Source organism: Gymnodraco acuticeps, unplaced genomic scaffold, assembly GCF_902827175.1.
Source record: "Gymnodraco acuticeps unplaced genomic scaffold, fGymAcu1.1, whole genome shotgun sequence".
NCBI classification, from domain to species: domain Eukaryota; kingdom Metazoa; phylum Chordata; class Actinopteri; order Perciformes; family Bathydraconidae; genus Gymnodraco; species Gymnodraco acuticeps.
The window spans coordinates 652,020-667,727 of NW_022990590.1; the positions used below are offsets into that span (position 1 = coordinate 652,020).

The window sequence follows — 15,708 nt, forward strand, 5'->3', positions numbered from 1 at the left end:
GAGGAAGGAGGAGAGGGAGACAGGAGAAAGAGGGTGAGAGCAACGGGGAGTATAGAGCAGGAGGGAGGCAAAGAGAATACAGGAGAGAGAAATGAGGAGGTAAATGAAGTGTGCACCACTGATGATCATTCTCTTTGATGGTGCATGGGTATAGCATCCAATAGACTGTGCACTCATTAGAAGATCAGAACAGAGTGCCATTTCCCTCCATATGCCTGGTGAAAGCAGGCCAAAAGTTAAGATGACAAAACCTTAGAATATTACCCCTGCTTTATCAGCAAGATAGCGCAAACTTCAAAGTCCATCTTTTTATTTATAGCCCCTCTAATGACAACTGACCGGAGTCAAAGGGAAGATGTGTCCCAGCACCCAATGGGGAAATTATGTCAAAAATGTCACCTGTATGCTGTATGCTGAATGCTAGGGCAAATATTGCATCCTTTTAATACTTTGTAGAAGGTTTCTGTGCCACTGCAAGTGTCAATGCATTTGCAATGTGTGATGAATAGCTTGGTTTCAGTCACGTGACTTCTATGACGCGCGAAATTCAAGTGGAGGTCAGGAAGTGAAAACGCAATCATTCATCAACGCAGGAATCATGGAGGACACCGACTATGTCAAACAATTAAATGAACCTGCACGCCGCAGATATCGTGAAAAAATCACAGCACACATCGGATACGATCCGTATCAGCTGAAAAAAAAACGACTTTTCTCGTGATTTATCCGATTTGCCCGCTGTCCAGGCGATGGATATCACCAGCTACCTCGTCCTTCATACCTCTTACTACACGGCTAGCCAGATGAAAGCGTATAAAAGCCTGGAAGCTTTCAACTACTTCGTGTGTGGATGGGTGAATGACTTCGGCACCAAAGAGGCATTAAACAAATGTCGCCTTGTTTTTGCCCGGGTGAGTGTTAACTACCTATACCTTCTTACCTCTAAGTAGCATTATTAGGAGACATCTAGCTAGCTAACTTTAGCTACATGGACTCATGTAAGGCACTGTTACGGCTGTCGCCTTGCCTTCAGCATTAACTGGCCTGTGAGTGTGTTGTGTGTGTATATGTGTATGTTTGTTATGTGTTTAGCTTAGGATATATTGTGTTTTGTGTGTATAGACAGCTCAGAGCCATTGAACAGCCTGCACGTTGTTTATATCACTCTATGTTGAGGTTAATATTAAAAACAACCTCTTTACCAAGACCATCTGGTTATGTGTTGCTTGTGATGTTGTTAAATGTATGTTACCAACTCGCAAGTTGTGAACTGGAGCTTCAATTGTGTAGGTCAACCATTCCCAGAGGTCTGGAGAAACACCATTAAAAACGTGGATTGTATAGCTAAAGAAGATGGAGAGGTTGTTACAGCACACTGTAACTGTATGGCTGGGTAAGTCATAAAATAAATATCCCAACCCAAAGCATATTTGACACAACACTTAAGCTCAGACAAAATAATGCCTGCTATAATATTCATGTTATACCATTACTAGCTTTTACGATCAATCTAGTTATTCTAGTATGTCTCTGTCTATACAGTTTGTCAGAATCCTGCTCACATGTTGGAGCAGTTCTGTTTGCAATCGAAGCAGGTGTGAAGATGAGAGAGACTGCATCCTGCACCACTGAGAAGTGCAAGTGGCTAATGCCATCACATGTCAAAAAGGTATTCAGACCCCAGTGGTCAGTCAGCTGTTCATGCCGTCCTTGCCTGTCTCATTGTTACACTGCACCTACATGTATGTTCACATACATGTTGGTCTGTCTCTCACATGTGCAGATTCCTGCTGCTCCAGTTGCGATGATAGACTTTTCATCCGCAAAATCCAAAAAGCAAAAACTGGATGATGCCATTGCTGGAAGGACAGGTGAGAAGCACACATTTCAGTGTCCCACAGTCCAGGGTTCAAAATCAAACTCCCTTGGTTCTAAAAGTGAGGGAAAAAAACCCTTCTAAATGACTCTAAAGTGCTTTATTCACTTGTTTACCACATATCACAGCTACCATCACCGAGTGATTCTCCTCTTCCGTCCTCTGGGTGCAGTTTGTCCTTTGATTTGTTTCCCTTTCACACACTATAATGAACATTTGTGAAAATACATAAAAGGGTATTCGCATGCTTTCATCTCCGAGGCAGACTAATATCAGCCAGAGGATTGGTATTATCATGTAAAAGATAATGCAAACTGCCTCGGATGAAAATGAAACCATATAATTTAAATACACTTTTTGTTGTTCTAACAATCTGTGTGTGTGCGCCTGGCAATGCTTTATCAAAGAATAGGCTTCCAAAAGCTTTCCGAGTGTGTCGCCTTTGTAATCTGCTTGAAATCATGAAGCTAACATCACTCTTGCTCTTCTTGCATCCTCAGAGGATGTTGACGGAGGAGGTGGTACGGGGGGATAGGGGCTTAGAAATATTAATGAAAGAAGGTAGACAACTCCTCTCTATTATATCTATTTTTGAAAAGCATTGGAAGAGGAGGAGAGGGAAATAATTGAAAGCGGCAGAAGCTAAGGGTGCATATTGATTCATTAGATATTATTTGTAAGCTTAGTCAAATTCCCTGCTATCTGTCCCTGCAGACATTAAATGGGTATTTTACAGACACAGTGGGAAGATAATAATAATAATAAATAGTATGCTCTGTCCATTGGATCAACAGATGGACGAACAGATAGACAGAGAAGCATCATGTCAGGGTTGGGGAAAATAGGACCCAAATGCAGATTGAGGAGGGAAGCGGGTTTCAAAATGAAACAAAAGGCGAGCTTTATTTACAAAAGCTGAAAAACATGAATCCATGAACAGGTACTGTAGCACGAGGTAGCATCCAAACAAAAGGTGACTGTGACCAACATGAAGGGAGACATGAAAGACAAACAATGAACCGACAGGGGAACAAAGGAAGAGACTAAATACAAGGAGGGGTAATCACGAGACGAGAAACAGCCGGGCAGGGGAGGAGAAATACAAGGGCAACAGGTGAACACAATTAGACAATCAGACACACCAGGGAAACTAACGACAGGGAGGAAAACACAGGGAGAAAAGAACAGCAAAACAAAACCCATTACCAGACAAAAAACTAAAACCGTGACATGACATAAGAATCGGGACAGAACCCCCCCCCTCAAGGGACGGATTCTAGACATCCCTAAACACACAAACAAAGTCCAAACTTCGAAAAGGGTGGGTGGGGTCCGGAGGACGGGTCTCGGGCGGACGGCCCAGGGCCAAGGCAGAGTTCATAAAGGGGCGAACTCAGGGGGCCGGGCATGAGGGCGAAGGCAACGGCTGGAAGAGTCAGGGGGCCGGGCCCGAGGGCGAGGACCGCGGCCGGGAAAGTCAGGGGACTGGGCTCGAGGGCGAAGACCGCGGCACTCAGGGGGCCGGGCTCGAGGGCGAAGACCACGGCTGGAAGAGTCAGGGGGCCGGGCCCGAGGGCGAGGGCCGCGGCCGGGAACGTCAGGGGGCCGGGCTCGAGGGCGAAGACCGTGGCACTCAGGGGGCCGGGCTCGAGGGCGAAGACCGCAGCTGGGGAACTCAGGGGGCCGGGCACGAGGACGGGCAGGAGCTGGTGGAACCCCTGGCAGGTCAGGCGTAGACGGGACCCTGGACGGAACATGGGCTGGTGTCAGTGGGACCCCAGATGGAGCAAGGGCTGGTGTCGATGGGACCCGAAACAGGACAGGACATGAAAGCTTTAGCGCAAGTTCAATAAGGAAGACCTAACTCGAGTCACTCACACGTCACTCTATGGCTCCCTTCCCCCCTCATTAAATATGAGGGCGTCATGCCTCAGCAGCCAATCGCTGCACATGCTAAATGCCTTAAATACCTGCTCTTCCTCCCTGTCAGTTGTCATTGCAGATGATCACACGCAATGGTAGTTGCAATACAATACTGCTTCTCGTGAGAAAAACCGTAAGAAACAACTAGCTCAAGATGTCCAACTCGGACAATTCGGAACACGAACCTTCTCTGGAAGTCTCCGATCCCGGTTCGGCTCCCCACAGCGGCTTATCAACAGAGGAAGACTTCCTCATCGCCCGGCTCCTGCAGCAGGGCTTTCCCACAGCCCCAGGCCTCACTCTCTCTCAGCGGCGATAGCTCTCGGACCAGGTCTCCAGCGTAGCTCCCCAGTCCGGGGCAGCAGCTCCAGCCAGCTTCCCAGAGAGCAGGACGAGGCCGCAGCCGCGGAGGTAAAAAAAGGGCAGGAAGTCGAGCCCTCCAGGATCCCGTCCCCCTCCAAAAAATCCACCCCTTCTCAGGCTCGCCAGTCCGGGAGCGTCACACACCCCTATGGAGAGTAGCGCGGCCGGCTCCCTGCAATCCCTGGCTAGCTCCATGATAGCTATCGATGCTCGCCTCCAGGCTCTGGAAGACTCCGCCACAGGAGCTTCAACTTCCGTTGCACTCAGGTACTAGTTTTAACGAAAACGTTTGCACTCGACCCTTACACAGGGTTGGGTCGTAACGGAATACATGTAACGGTGTTACGTAATCGGAAGAAAAAGAAAGAAAAAAAAAAAAAAATCAGTACATTCAGCTGGCGTTACATTTGAAAAAAACGAGTAAACTGAGTGCAGTTACTTTCGTAAACCTGAAGTGAATACTTATTGGAATTATTGGTGGAAAGTTTCCTCACAATGTAATATTCATTACCGGCAGAACCGTGTGCACAGCGCTGCAGCGTATCTGCGAGCGAGAGATGTAGCGTGTCCGTGAGGCCCCGCCCCGCACGCAGATGAGAGAGAGAGAGTTCTCTTTCAAAACATATTGGAAGGTAGAAACGGAGATGTTTAGATAAAACGTGGAAGATAACGTTTATGTAGCATTTATGTATTGTCGAAATTATGACATTCATAACGGGATCAAATCTAACTGAATGGCCTGCTGCTGCCGAATGCATGGGGCAAGTAACTGGGAAAAGTTTTAAAAGTGATTACATCGTTTCAGATAATAAATAACGATAATGTATTCTATTTAGGGGCGCCTTTCAAAGCACCCAAGGACACCTTACAATGCATACACTTTTCCAAGGAAAGGTTTTAAGACAGTACAAAGAATGCAATCTGGGTGAGTTTTTCTTTTTATGTGCGGTGCAGATGAGAGAGCTGTCAAGAATGACACTAAAATGTCGTGTTCGTGCTCTTCATAAGCCATTAAAACAGTAAAATACGTGTCTCCCGTTCACCAAAACATACCCATCTGTTATGGAAAAGAAAGTATTCTAAAGAGAAAGAAGAAAGGAAAAGATAGAAAGAAGAGGAAAAGGAGAAAAGATAAAAAGAAGAGGAGGAAAGAAGAAAAAGAAGAGGAAAGGAAGTATTCTAAAAGTAATCTGCCACCGGTACCGGCGGGATCGTGGTTAGTTTCCGATGCGCAGAAGAAAATCTGGCCCACCCTATATTTTTACAGGCCCACCCTAAAGTAAATTTCCGCCTACGCTACGGTCCGCACAGCAGCAACAACCAATCACATGAATCTCTTGCCCCCGACACACAAAGCAATAGCAATGTTAAAACTAAGTAAACTGGAAAGGAAAAAAAATCCCCAACAGGCGAAAACCTACCAGTTTCACCCACTGTCCCTGCCTCCTCCCTCCATGCCTCGCTCCTCTGGTTTGTATCCCGGTAGATGAACAGAGACTGATCATACAGCACCGGGTGATTCACTACCGCTATAATGAATTTTCCCTCACATTTTTGGAATATGAGGAATTACCTGCGTAGTCTCTCCCAACATACACGCGGTCTGATTGGCTAGCGCTTGTACCGGCAGATTTGCATAAACGGGACTTCATTGGCTGACGCTTCTGCCGAGGCGCCAAAAGTTGAACATTGCTCAACTTTTTGAAGCGAGCAACGCCAGCAAACGCTCCACGTCGCTTCCCAAAATACAGTTCTACTAAAAGTGACGTCACCCCATTCAAAGTGAATGGGCAGAAGCGTCGGAATCTGTAACGCACGCCACCGTGTGGACGGGCCGTCACAGTGGCTCTGCGCCAGAAACATAAAAAAAAAAAAAAAAAAAAAAAACATTCTGGAATATCACCCCTCCACTCCCATTAACATCCCTCAGCTAGCAGCTGCGCTATCTACAGATTCCGTGTTCGTTGACTATCTCCCGTCAGGGCTCTCCCAAGGCTTCAGGGTAGGAGCCCTCCCATCTCCCACAGTGACTTTCGTAGCAAGAAACTTACAGCCGCTAAAGAACCCAACATAGTTTCCCAGCTCATCGACAAAGAACTTCTCAAAGGATATATAATCGGTCCTTTTAGCTCCTCCCCCTTCTCAGTGTTCCGTTCAAATCCCATCGGAATAGCCACACGTAAATAAAAGGCTGATTTTCGATCTGTCCGCTCCCTGCTCCGGCCCATTCTGCAGCGTCAATAGCATCATCCCTCCAGATCAGTTCTCCCTTCACCATGCCTCAGTGGATAATGCAATAAAGATGATCAAGTTCACAGGGCACGGAGCTCGGCTCTCCAAAGCGGACATTACCGATGCCTTCAAATCATCCCCATTCATCCGTCTCAGTGGAACTTGTTCGGTATTAAGTGGGAGTCCAAACTCTATCTTCGCGTTCGCACGACCTTCGGGTGCAGAAGCAGCCCCTGCATCTTCAATTCCTTCTCGGAAGCGCTCCATTGGATCCTGCTGAACATCGTCAGAATCCCCTCCGTCCTTCACCTACCGGACGACTTCCTCCCCATAAACCCGCCACAGGACAGCTCAGGGATCTCACTGGCCAAGCTTAAACACTGCTTCAGGAGTGAGGTGTCCCTCTCTCCAAAGAGAAAACGTTAGGTCCCGTCACACGCTTAGAGTTCTTAGGCATCATCCTCGACTCCACAGACATGAAGGCGTCTCTCCCCTCCGACAAATCGCAGCGCATCCAGGACATCACCAAGTCATACTGCGAGCAACAAGTTATCACAAAACAACAGTTGCTCTCCCTTCTCGGACACCTCAACTTCGCCATGCACGTCATCCCCCAGGGGCGCTCGTTCATCTCCCGCCTCCTGGACGCAGCATCAGCGGTCGACAACCTCCATGACTGCGTTTTCTTAGACGAAGGCTGCCGCTCAGACCTTCGGTTCCGGTCCCTCCTGCTCGCCCACTGGAACGGAATTACTTTATTTACGATGGCCTCGTGCGTTCCTCTGACTCAATGAGGTCTTCACGGATGCCGCCCATCCATGGGTTTTGGGGGGTTTCTTCCAGGGAGAGTGGTTCGCAGGGTCATGGCCCCGTCAATTTCTACCCAAGCAAGTTCTCACTAAATCCAGCCTATCACCCATATCATACCCGGGCATTCCTTCAGGATAGGTGCAGCCACCTCTGCTGCTAATCAAGGTCTCTCTACCTCATCCCTACAACAACTAGGACGGTGGTCCTCCTCCGCCTTCACAACCTTCATTCGTCCGGACATCAGCGCCGTACGGGCTTCCCAAAGATCTCTCAGACCCTAACAACTATGGTAGTTATACATATAACTGGTGGTGGCTCAAACACATTCACAAGTATACATGTCTCACTAAGGTTCCCGATATTCAAAACTGCATTCCTGTCCTAATTCCGCGGGCCCCGCCCACAGGGAATAATGTCTCGTCTCACGCCGCAACTACAGGTAATGTGCTTCATCTCCGGCACACAGGTATTTCATTCCCAGGCCTTGCTCAAACGCATCAGTGTAAAATGTATTTCCTGCAGTCCGCGTGGACTCGGGCCACCGTACACTCTGGTGTCAGTTACAAAACAAAGGAAATAAAGAAAGAGTAAAGATATATATATATATATAGCCTGCGAAGTCAGGCGTGGCGGAAGGCCACCGTACACTTCGGTGCCAGTTACAAAACAAAGGAAAATAAATGAAGAGTAAAGAAAAAATATATATATAGCCTGCGAAGTCAGGCGTGGCGGAAGGCCACCGTACACTTCGGTGTCGTAGCGGAAGGCTACCGTACACTTCGGTGTCAGTTACAAAACAAAGAGTAAAGAAAAAAAAGATACATATATATATATATATATATATAACCTGCGAAGTCAGGCGTGGCGGAAGGCCACCGTACACTTCGGTGTCAGTTACAAAACAAAGGAAAAAGAAATAAAGAAAAATATATATATATATATATAGCCTGCGAAGTCAGGCGTGGCGGAAGGCCACCGTACACTTCGGTGTCGTAGCGGAAGGCTACCGTACACTTCGGTGTCAGTTACAAAACAAAGGAAAAAGAATAAAGAGAAATATATATATATATATATATAGCCTGCGAAGTCAGGCGTGGCGGAAGGCCACCGTACACTTCGGTGTCAGTTACAAAACAAAGGAAAAAGAATAAAGAGAAATATATATATATATAGCCTGCGAAGTCAGGCGTGGCGGAAGGCCACCGTACACTTCGGTGTCGTAGCGGAAGGCTACCGTACACTTCGGTGTCGTGGACGTTGGGCCACCGTTACAAAACGAAACCGCTCGCTCCTCGGCGTAGTCAAGCCCTGCTGGCCAGGCATGCGACCCGCAGGTCGTTTTCAGATAAGACCGGCACTGATTTCGGCAGTCAGAGTCTCAGCATGACCAGTAAGCTCCGGCAGTGATTCCGGCACAGTGTCGCTCATATACGTGTTAATCTATTATCTCTCCTCCCCAGATCACCAGTCACTCCACAAGGTAAGCAACTCAGTTCATCTCAGTATTCATACTTCACTGGTTTTGGGGATTTCATCGGAGCGGTGCTTTCCCTCCTGAATGATTATCCTGCAAACCGGGGGCCTAATCGCCAAACACCATTACATTCTCCTGTTGTACTATCATGGCAATCATTTCATTCATATGACGTGTAAACAATAAATATGTAATTCTTACATCACGTCTCTCCGGGTTGAAATGAAAGCTTTAGCGCAAGTTCAATAAGGAAGACCTAACTCGAGTCACTCACACGTCACTCTATGGCTCCCTTCCCCCCTCATTAAATATGAGGGCGTCATGCCTCAGCAGCCAATCGCTGCACATGCTAAATGCCTTAAATACCTGCTCTTCCTCCCTGTCAGTTGTCATTGCAGATGATCACACGCAACCCGCCTCCACCCCTCTCGCCTCCCGTCTCCTTCAGGACAAAGCTAAACCTTCCTCCTTCAGACTGGTCTCACCTACTCATCACCACCACCAGTGTCTAGACCCCGGGGATTTCATCGGAGCGGTGCTTTCCCTCCTGAATGATTATCCTGCAAACCGGGGGCCTAATCGCCAAACACCATTACATTCTCCTGTTGTACTATCATGGCAATCATTTCATTCATATGACGTGTAAACAATAAATATGTAATTCTTACATCACGTCTCTCCGGGTTGAAATGGTGTTGGCAGGAAACCCGGCGGAGCAGGTGTCGGCGGGACCCCTAACAGGACAGGATATGGTGTTGGCAGGAAACCCGGCGGAGCAGGTGTCAGCGGGACCCCCAACAGGACAGGATCTGGTGTTGGCAGGACCCCCGGCAGAAGAGTAGTCGGCGGGACTCCCAACGAGACAGGACATGGAGTTGGCAGGACGCCCAGCGGAACCTCCAACGGCACAGGACATAGGGTTGGCAGGACCCCCGGCAGGAGAGTAGTCTGCGGGGCCCCCAACGGGACAGGACATGGAGTTGGCAGCAGGGCTCGAAATTAACTTTTTTCCTCAGTGTCCCACAACTGTCCCGAATTCTACTTTGTATTGTCCCGGATATAACCAGCAGTGTCCCAAATTTAAATTTGTATCGTCACCACCCCAATTATGCAGAATACATATAATTTGATACTTTTTTGTCACTTAATCATCACACCATAGACTCTGGTCCACCATGTAAGTTTACAATACTTATTCTTTTAAACATATGAATATTAGTCTGATCTGTTGCCTCTCCTAGAGTAGAAGGGAAGAGAGTTGTTTTAAGACATGTTTTTCTATTGTTTTTCAATATCCAGACTAATTTATCATTGTCATGTCAACATTGAAGAATTCTGATTTGTATTTTTCAATTAAATATGATATGGCTGTATGGTCTCCGTGTTTTATGATCGGAACCCTCTATCTGGCAATAAAAGTGGTATGAATGATAATAAAAAAACAGAAGTTCCATAATACAGTTTAATAAATGTATCTGTTTTCAGTTCTAATTACAAGTTATCCTCACAAGTCAGTAGTACTATAGGAATATAAATTGATCTTCTATCTTCATTCATGAATGTCAATCATCTTGCTCTCACTGATTCACCCACCCCCCCCAGGCACAAAAACAACTGGAACATTACTCTCTCTTAACATGACACATTATTCTCATACCAGAGTTGATTGACAAACTAAAATTACCTTGCGACCCCCTTTCTAATCGTCACCCAATCTGACTGACGTTCTTGACCCAAAAAAACTAAAACACTAAAAAAAGATGAAAAGCTAAATGATTAGCTAAATGCCTTACGTTTTTGCAGCTAAAGATTCTAGCCTGGTCACTGACTGGCTGACAAAGAAAATACAAAAATGATCGGCTACACCTCTTATTCTGATCAACTGTATTTCACATCATTTTCACAAACTTCAAAAGAACATGACACCGCATTTTAGGACGTTTGTATGCATTGTAAGACACACTTCAGTTACTAGCGTTAGCTAGCGCTAGCTAACGCTAGCGCTAGCTAACATTGACACTTAAGACAACTAACTTACCACAGTGGAAGACGATGCATCATGACCAGGACTTGGGATGTTTTCGTTTCGGGAGTCGGCAGAATTGGGGCTTGCATCAGGGGGCTGTTTATTCAACCACCTCAGCATTTCTTTCTACTTTTTTAACTGTCGTGACCGTTGCAGCAGTCAGCAGCAGAGTGGATGACGTAGAATGCATTCTATGATTTGACAGCCCAATGACTTTGCAAATAACACCCATTTTGAAGTTTACTTTTAATTTTTTTTTCACTGTCCCGAAATAGTCCCAGACAAAATAGATTTGTGTCCCAGTAGGAATTGTTATGGTCCCCGGGACATCGGGACATCGTTAATTGTGAGCCCTGGTTGGCAGGACCCCCAGCGGAACCTCCAACGGCACAGGACATAGGGTTGGCAGGACCCCCGGCAGAAGAGTAGTCGGCGGGACCCCCAACGGGACATGGAGTTGGCAGGACCCCCGGCAGAAGAGTAGTCGGCGGGACCCCCAACGGGACAGGACATAGGTTTGGCAGGACCCCCGGCAGAGGAGTAGTCGGCGGGACCTCCAACGGCACAAGACATAGGGTTGGCAGGACCCCCAGCAGAAGAGTAGTCGGCGGGGCCTCCAACGGCACAGGACATAGGGTTGGCATGACCCCCGGCAGACGAGTAGTCTGCGGGACCCCCAACGGGACAGGACACGGAGTTGGCAGGACCCCCAGCGGAACCTCCAACGGACCAGGACATTGGGTAGGGACTTGAGAGGGGACTCGAGAGGTGACTTGAAAGGGGACCTGAGAGGGAACTCGAGAGGTGACTTGAAAGGGGACCTGAGAGGGAACTCGAGAGGAGACTCGAGAGGGAACTCGAGAGGAGACTTGAGAGGTGACTTGAGAGGGAACTCGAGAGATGACTTGAAAGATGACTCCAGAGGGAACCCGAGAGGGAACTCGAGAGGAGACTCGAGAGGAGACTCGAGAGGGGACCTGAGAAGGAACTTGAGAGGGGACTCGAGAGGAGACTCGAGAGGAGACTCGAGAGGGAACTCGAGAGGGAACTCGAGAGGAGACTCGAGAGGGGACTCGAGAGGGGACTCGAGAGGAGACTCGAGAGGGGACTCGAGAGATGACTTGAAAGGAGGCTCGAGAGATGACTTGAAAGGAGGCTCGAGAGGGAACTCGAGGGGAGACTTGAGAGGTGACTTGAGAGGGAACTCGAGAGATGACTTGAAAGAGGACTCCAGAGGGAACCCGAGAGGGAACTCGAGAGGAGACTCAAGAGGGGACCTGAGAAGGAACTTCAGGGGACTCGAGAGGAGACTTGAGAGGGAACTTGAGAGGAGACTTGAGAGGTGACTTGAGAGGGAACTTGAGAGGTGACTTGAGAGGTGACTTGAGAGGGAACTTGAGAGGTGACTTGAGAGGGAACTTGAGAGGTGACTTGAGAGGGAATTCGAGACGGTCGGTACGCCGACAGGACACGGGGAGCTGGCGTCGGCCGGCGAGAGCCAACAGGAGACGAGGGGCTGGAGTCGGCACCATGGCTACAGGGGCCGGTACTGAAGCCGGAACCATGGCTGCTGGGGCCGGTTCTGGAGCCGGAACCATGGCTGTTGGGTACGGAACTGAAGCCTGGACCCTGGCTGTGTGAGCCAGGTAATGGAGCACGGAAGCATGGCTGTGTGGGCCGGTACTGGTGCACGGATCCATGGCTTTGTGAGCCGGCAATGGAGCACGGAAACATGGCCGTAAGGTCCGGTTCTGGAGCAGGGACCATGGCTGCTGGGGCCGGTACCTGAGTATGAGCTGGCTTCCTGACCTTATGCTTCTTAGAGGTCTTTTGGAGGCTCCGTGGCCCTCCAAAAGCCAGACGAGACCCATCAAAAGCGTTCTCGAAAGAAGCTATGTTGGGAACTGTGGCATGCAGGGGGCTAGCAGGCTGGGAAACTCATGTCTGGAGGAAGTCCATAATCCAGCCAGGTAAGAACTTCACTAACCCTGGTTTCTCTGTTGCCCTCTGGTATGCCTCTGCCAGGGCAGCCCTCTTTTGCTCCACACTGGTTGCTCCCCTCCATTTACCATAGCTGCAAGCCAGCAAGTAGGTACATGAATACAACTCCACTTCAAATGGATCATCTGCTGGGTTCTCCATATTTGGTCGGTTCATTCTGTCAGGGTTGGGGAAAAATAGGACCCAAATGCAGATTGAGGAGGGAAGCCGATTTCAAAATGAAACAAAAGGCGAGCTTTATTTACAAAAGCTGAAAAACATGAATCCATGAACAGGTACTGTAGCACGAGGTAGCATCCAAACAAAAGGTGACTGTGACCAACATGAAGGGAGACATGAAAGACAAACAATGAACCGACAGGGGAACACAGGAAGAGACAAGACTAAATACAGGGAGGGGTAATCACGAGACGAGAAACAGCCGGGCAGGGGAGGCAGAAACACAAGGGCAACAGGTGAACACAGACACACCAGGGAAACGACAGGGAGGAAAACACAGGGAGAAAAGAACAGTAAAACAAAACCCATTACCAGACAAAAAACTAAAACCGTGACATGACATATAAGAATCGTGACACATCAACAATCAATAATCATTTTTAAATGTCCATGATAGGGAAGGGTGTATTAAAAGTGGACAACATGCAGAAAGGAATCTATGATAATGTCTATTACTGGAAGCACACATCATATAAAGGAGTGGTGTTTTCCTTGACCTTTTACCTAGCAAGCCATTAATAATCCTTTTTCTGATATGCTAACATAAATGCTAATCATAATGTGTGTCTTTGTAGCGTCATGAGTCCGCTGAGACCTCACCCTTTAATCATGGAAGAGAACATATTTAGCCACCTTGCCATGCCCTTAATTTAATTTCAGCACATTGTCACCATCTTTATGCTAATATTCCATTAAACTAATCAGTGTGCTAATACGTGTAAGCAGACTGTTGCTATGAAGAAACTCCCGTCACAACATGTTTCTATAGTGTAGAGCACGCCTTACCTAATTTGTGGCCTGTATGGATATTTTTCTCACATGTCAAATATAATGTTCTGTCCTTTTGTCCTAGCGCTAAGAATAAAGTGTCTTCATTAGCTAAGTGAGTTGCGAGCTAATTGTGATTTCATACATCAAATTAACTAAAAGGCATTGTGCATTGCAGCAAGGTCAAAGACCTTTATTACAAATATATGCAGCTACCTTCAGGATGTCTTTACAGAATTGCATTATGGTCCACATCTATTATATAATGAAAACAACATTTGGGATGAAAAGCGTTATCTTTTCACAACATTGCTGGAAGAATTAAACCTTGTAAAACAATGAAAAACGTGTCATTATATCTTACCAAGAGTTATTCCTTATTCATTGTGCATTGTCCTACACATTTCCAGCAAAACATGTATTTTTGCATTGTTTGATGCGTGAATAACTTACAAAATAAACTTCCTTCTTCACTGGAAACAACTTTGTTTGGCCAAGGCAGCAAAACTACTTGGTATTGTAGTTTGGGATAAAATATCTACAAAAGAGGCAAAGTTACATAACAAATGAATCACATTTATGATAAAAAAAACCCTCCAAAATGGCAATAAGTGTGGAAGATAAGTGATAAATATATTAATTTTGGTTTCCTACAGGACCCAAACAGAGGTCTCCTGGGTAAAAGTAGTATTTGTACCAATTCATCCACCTCCATCTCCTCCTTACATGGACTTTGCTTCTTTTTTCTAACTCACCATTACATGGCTTGAATACAAATAGATTTTCTAGGCTATATATAGAATACAATTAATTACCTTTAGTGGATATATCTAAAGACAGTGTATGAGAACAGTCTGACATTGATGGGGGTTGTTTTTTTATTTTTGCTGCATTTGTGTGTGTGTGTGTGTGTGTGTGTGTGTGTGTGTGTGTGTGTGTGTGTGTGTGTGTGTGTGTGTGTGTGTGTGTGTGTGTGTGTGTGTGTGTGTGTGTGTGTGTGTGTGTGTGTGTGTGTGTGTGTGTGTGTGTGTGTGTGTGTGTGTGTGTGTGTGTGTGTGTGCATGCCTATCTAGATACTGCTCTAGCCTCACCTTTACATCTCCTGTGCATTTAAGATCTAGCACACAACAGAAGTTGACATTTTCTCTGTTGGATTTATCTCCGTGCTCAGAGACTCGCGCCTAATGTTCCAGACACAGAGCACTGGAGGCTCGTTCCTTCCTGCAGAAGGCTGTCAGTTCCCATAACATGCCCCCTATGACTTAATTGAAATGCCAAGCAATGGGAAAGGTAATTCAGAAACACATCATTTTGTTTTAATCATAGACTTGTCAGATGGAGAAAATCATAATGAACTCTCTTAGTGGTCATATAGGAATTTACATGAAAATATATCCATCCTATATCTTAAAATGTCGTAGATCAAGCATGTGAGGCTCATGCTAATGAATCTATAGGGATGCACGATATTGGCTTTTTGAAACCGATACCGATACCGATAACTTCCTGCTTCTCAAGACCGATACCGATAACCGATAATAATATAATATATATATATATTAAATGTACCTGTAGTTTTTGCACACCTGGTGGTAAAAATAAGACTAGTAGTGAGCAAATGACATGAGCATTACTACTATGAACAAAACAAAGCCAAGAACAGTTTTGACTCTTCAAAGTGACCATATTTATTTTCCCAAATAAAGTTCTTTCCTTTTTCAAAAGCCTCGTCGATAGGTAAAAGCCCCGGTGCCTTTGCAGCTGGCTTTGGATTTGCCGCTAGTTTAGCAGCGCAGGCGTCTTCGTACGCTTTTAACACACCATCGTAGCGATGGCGATGTTTCAGGTGACTAATCAGGTTTGAAGTATTATAGCTCGTTGCCTTTTTCCCTCCTCGTGGAACTTCTGCATTGCATGTGTTAATACAAATAGCAAGCAAACTATCTAACTCTGAAACTTTGAAATAGTCCCATACTACCGACGACATGTTTGTTTACTGTCCTGGCTTCACGGCCG

The 15,708-nt window shown here is 46.6% G+C and overlaps 1 protein-coding gene across 2 annotated transcripts in view; it reads left to right on the forward strand.

The window, feature by feature from the left end:
- The first annotated feature begins 527 nt into the window (after positions 1 to 527).
- The window catches only part of syndig1l (synapse differentiation inducing 1-like), a 100,442-nt gene continuing 85,261 nt past the window's right edge, over positions 528 to 15,708 (forward strand). Inside the window, exons 1-4 of one of the 2 annotated variants that reach the window (XM_034228617.1) lie at positions 528 to 911; positions 1,291 to 1,393; positions 1,543 to 1,669; positions 1,784 to 1,871. The gene's annotated coding sequence lies outside the window, so the exon portion shown is untranslated. Of the gene's footprint in view, positions 912 to 1,147; positions 1,394 to 1,542; positions 1,670 to 1,783; positions 1,872 to 15,708 lie in introns of those variants that run through there. The other variant, XM_034228619.1, reaches the window with a different exon arrangement.